The sequence below is a fragment of the Brachyhypopomus gauderio genome, chromosome 15 (genome assembly GCF_052324685.1).
Source record: "Brachyhypopomus gauderio isolate BG-103 chromosome 15, BGAUD_0.2, whole genome shotgun sequence".
Taxonomy (NCBI): Eukaryota; Metazoa; Chordata; class Actinopteri; order Gymnotiformes; family Hypopomidae; genus Brachyhypopomus; species Brachyhypopomus gauderio.
The window spans coordinates 16,807,226-16,812,320 of NC_135225.1; the positions used below are offsets into that span (position 1 = coordinate 16,807,226).

A 5,095-nucleotide genomic window follows, 5' to 3' on the forward strand; every position below is an offset into this window, starting at 1 on the left:
TGGGCAGGATGTATCGTTCACGTTTGACACCCTTATTCAGACGTTTTAGATCCACGCACACTCCGATCTCATCTTTATTGCGCTTTGGTGCAGCCACTATTGGTGCACACCAGTCTGTTGCCCCAGTAACTTATTCTATAATACCAAGGTTGAGCATGCGCTTTATTTCTTTTTCCACCTTTGGGAGGAGTGGAAATGGGACCCTGTGCGGTGTGCTCACACTGTATGGCACTGCGTCATCTGTTAACTCGATTTTACAGTTCAGTAGTCCCATTTCTCCAAACACATCCTTTATTAAGTCACAATTAATTTCGTTTACTCTAGAAACCAGTCCCATGTGCTTTGCCACAGTGTTGCTTAGCAAGTTGCTTGCATATTGCCCTTTTATTACTGTAACCCAATAATGGTATTTTTGCCCTTTATACAATGTAGTGGCAAGAAATTTACCCACACACCTGACTTTCCCTCCAGGAATGTACACCGTTTGCCTGGGCTGGGTCAGTTTAGTTCTCTGCTGTAGCTTCATGAAAGTTGTTTCCTTCATAACAGTTGTATCAGCTCCAGTATCAATTATAAAATCAACCAGACAGCCACTCACGAGTAGCTTGATGTCCCAATCTGGATCTGAGCTTGACTCCTCAATGACTGTTGGATTTGATGTAGTTGCCACTTCCAGGAAAAGCTCTCCTATAAAAAATTAATCCTCATCTGAATCTGTTACAGTCTCAGACCTGAGTTCTTTTAGCGTTTTAGTTTTACATGCAACTTCAAAATGTCCCATCTTGTTGCATTTTCTGCACCTTTTATTTCGGGCTGGGCAGCTCTCTCTTTTATCATGATCCCTGTTACATCTTTGACACCTTTGTTTATTTTGCCCATGTTTGTGTTCTTGTACCTGGTGTGGTTTGTTGTAGCTCCGCCTTGTGCTGCTGCAATGTTGATTTTTCACCTCAGTCACGGTACTTTCCACTCACTCTGCACTCTGTTGTTTATCTTGCTCACTCTGGCGAGCTAATTGTACTGCTCTTTCCAGTGTTAGATCTGCCTCCAGCTGTAGTTTTTGTGAGACCTCTTTATCGATTAGCCCAATAACTATTCGGTCCCAGATCTGTTCGTCTTTGCTGCCGCCAAACTCAGTGCTGTGCGAGCTCATACAGACTCTGCACAAAAGCTTCGACTGTCTCACCGGCCCTCTGGCTTCTTCTGTGAAAACAGGCGCACTTGTGTATAACGTTCTTCTTAGGGACAAAATGTTCGTCAAACTTCCTCACCACGAGATCAAAGTCAAAATGAGGATTTGGTCTGGCCTCAGTAGCCGCCAGAAACACAAATGAGCCATATATTGGTTCAGCATCTCTCCCCATTGAATAATGGAGCAAGTTTACCTGCACTTCCCCACTCTCTTTATCGAGTTTTGAAGCGACTCGGAAACGGGAGAATCTCTGCCGCCATATTGGCCACTCCGCTGGCTGTGTGAAGTCAAACTGCTCTGGAGGTCCAAACTTAGCCATCCTCTTCTCAATGTCAGCGTGAAGTCTTTACTTCTGACACCATGTCATGTGATGGGACACTGAGACGCAGTATAACTGGACTTAAACTACTTTATTGTCGAACAGCAGGTGCATACATGTTAGGTGCATACATGTCAGGGAGGGACTAGCTGTCAAGCCTACGCATATTCAAAGTTAAGGCATTTCCCTCCAGTTGGAAACAAAAGAAATGCAACAACTAGACACAGAAGCATGGCAAAGAGAGAAAAGGTTAAATTACATATCAACAGACATGGAAAAGTGAATACCTTTCCTGCAGGTACATGTTTTAGGAATAAAGAAGAATTGGTTTGTCAGGATATATTATATAAGGCATTTCAATAGTTTACACTTTTCCAAAGACATCTATGACTTAACAGGCTTCCTTAACTCACCATACTGGAACTGAGGAGGTAATCAACGTATTAGTAACAATAACCATGTAACGATTCGCAACTTGGAGACGGACGCAAATGCGGAAGAAAACTCAATTTATTGAGAGAAACACTCTGAGCCTCTTGGAGGCGAATCGTGCCAACCCTTAACGCACGGGAACGGCGAGGCATGTTAAACACGAGACAGCTTTACTTTAACAGACATGCAGTATAACTCAAAGCCTTACATAGGCCAGTCGTGTCGAGACAGATATACTTTAACAGACAGGCAGTATAACTCAACGCCTTACATAGGCCAGTCGTGTCGAGACAGATCTATGTTAACAGACAGGCAGTATAACTCAAAGCCTTACATAGGCCAGTCGTGTCGAAACAGATCTACTTTCATAGACAGCGACACAACACCAAACACAACCCGTTAACAAAATGACACACACATAATGAACCAAAACATCCAGGGACTCACACAGGATTCACAGGATTACAGAAATACAAAACTAAACTCCAAACGTAATAAACACTCAACCAAACCAAAGACCCTAAACGTGTTAACACGATCTAGCACATGTACACAGAAACCTCGCAGAGAATAAACGGCTCTGCAAACCTAACAACCCCAGAACCTCAAGGATCAAAGCGAGAGACTACTTAACTTTGGTAGCGTAGATAAAGAAAGCCGGAACGACAGGTGAGCACGACTCAACGACCAGAAATGGAAGAACAACAGAACCGGACTAGACAGACAAAATCTACCCACGGAGAAACGGTGAGACTAAGCACGGGTAACGAACAGGATGACTCACGCTAGGAGATTAGACATCAGAGAATATAACTGGATACTAATCAGTCGAGAACTCAAAACAGCTGAGTGACTCTAGGAACCAAACTAACACAGAGGGCGGGGCTAACACTTCACAAAGACTATTGAAACGCAAGAAACAGAAGAGACGGAACATGACCATGTAACAAACCAGATTAATACAAGCACATTACACTAATAAGAAAAAAAGAGATGTGATATTAGTCTCATAAGTGAATAACATGGTAAACAGGGGAAATATGATCAATTATATGCATTAGTATGGAACATGCAGTTCACATAACAACTTCAATAATAATGAGACAGCTGTCACGTAGGGCTACGCCCCCTCTCCTAGCTGTCACTCCGGTTTCCCTACTCCCTCGTGTCTGTGTTGTTCCCTGCTCCTGGATCCCGCCCTGCTCGTCTGTTTCTATGGTTTCCCCTCGTCTGCCACGCCCGTGTAATCACCTGTTCCTAGTTTAGTTCCATGTATATTAGTCCCTGTGTCTCCCATGTCTGTATCGGTTGTTTTGTTCATTCAGTTGGTTTGTGCATTCATGTTCTTTGTGTTTCATGCCTCGTTGTTTTCCGTTTCATGCCTCGTTGTTTTCCCCGTGATCTCCATGTGTTCCTGCCTGGTCTGTGAGTCCTCCCTGTTGTTATTCATCATGTCTGTTCGTATCTCATGTCCTGATTGCCCTCCAGTTATGACCCGTGCCTGTGACTACGACTCTTGTTTTTGGAATTCCCTTGAATAAATCTCACTCTTCTCAGCGTTTGTGTTCGCCTCCCTGCTCTGCGTTAAGCAGATCGTTATATAACAACCAATCGTACAAGGACACAGCGAGGGAGCGAGACTCTGGTGAGTTCAGTCGCTGTAACAAGTTGTTGTCTACCTCTGTGCAGTTTAACTCTCGTGTGTTACACGAATCCGGAATCCGATATCCCAGAATATAGAGTTATGAGACTCATGGTCAATTTTGGCATTCATGGATAAAGGTCTGTTTGCAAATTCCAAATGTGGTGCTTTGTGGTTTAGAATACATCACAGGCCATCAATGGGTCCATCTGCCTTGGTGGAAGCTATAATATCTCAGACTAGGTCCTAGTGAATCTGATAAGAAGGGTTTCCTCAGTCCTGGGGTCATGAACTTTGGGTCCCTAGCAGAAGGGCTGAAAGAAACATTTTCGTAGCAGTTTTTAATTCATGCTGCAGGAACCATAAAGGACCATAGACGGTTAGTTGCATTTTCTGTGGTTAGTTGCATTTTCTGAGGCAATGCATTTTCTGTGATTATGACAGTAGACCCTCAGAGAAAGAAATTGGAAAATCTTCTGCTTCTTCACGCTACATTCTCTATGTCCATCTCTTTGTTACTCGGTGTGTTATGGTTTTGTTAGACATTCTGTGTTGTTGCTTTCTGTATTGTTGAGTTTGTATGAGTTTGATGTTTTCATGTTTGTAGTGGTTTTGTTTGTTCCTATAATAAATCAGTTAAGGATTCACACTTGCTTCCAGCCTCCACCTACAACATGTTACAGTCATGTTCTGTCACGTGTCTGATTCTTGCTTTATCAGGCTGATTGGCTGACTTGGGAAGAAATGACTCACCATCTCTATCTTCACATCTCCATCTTCACATTATCTTCTGCAAAAGAAGACATGACTGGTTTATTAAGTGATTTTCAATTACTTTGAATTTGAGGCATGTCTAAAATAGTGACTTTCTTTCTAAACAATTGTAGAAACATGTTATGATTTATCAAAATCACTGTGCCTAATAAATTCTCTCATGAGGAATGCATTTGAGCAGTCCTAACACACTGGTACCAGTAGCAATTAAATTAAGTTTGTGTGTCATAACATCCAGCTCTGCACAGCCCTGAGGACACTTGCATGTGGGTAACTGCACATAAAATCCTTGTTACTTTCACTGCAGAGATAAGTTTAAACATTTGGCTTGTGAAATGCACACAGGCACAGAGGATCCAGAATATAGACCCTAAGCTTGTATCACAATTCCATAGGTGATTCAGCAGTGGCACAATTTAGTTGTCTAGACTGGGCTTAATAAATGTCCAGGAAAACTAATCTTTGGTTGGTTGGTTTAATGTGGATTATTGTTGTAGTTATGTTCCATCATGTCTTTACGTGTTAAATATTTTAAAATGTTGGATTCCCTATCTGATTTGATTCAAGCCTACTTATTCGACCCAGAGTATGGAATGCCCTTCAATAAATCTCGCTCTCCTCAGCGATTGTGTCTACCTCATCGCTTCCTAATGCACCCCGCATAACAAAAATCAGTTAAGGTTTATTAACAACTTAATGAAACCCAACAATATGTAAACATACTTTTGATGAAAGA

General features: G+C 42.2%; 1 long non-coding RNA gene across 1 annotated transcript; it reads left to right on the forward strand.

Annotated features, from left to right (window-relative positions):
* Nucleotides 1-3,267: 3,267 nt before the first annotated feature.
* Nucleotides 3,268-4,470, forward strand: LOC143476729 (uncharacterized). Its single transcript, XR_013121371.1, has 3 exons — nucleotides 3,268-3,368; nucleotides 3,501-3,588; nucleotides 4,306-4,470. It is a non-coding gene; the product is annotated as an uncharacterized LOC143476729 (long non-coding RNA).
* The last annotated feature ends 625 nt before the right edge of the window (nucleotides 4,471-5,095 follow it).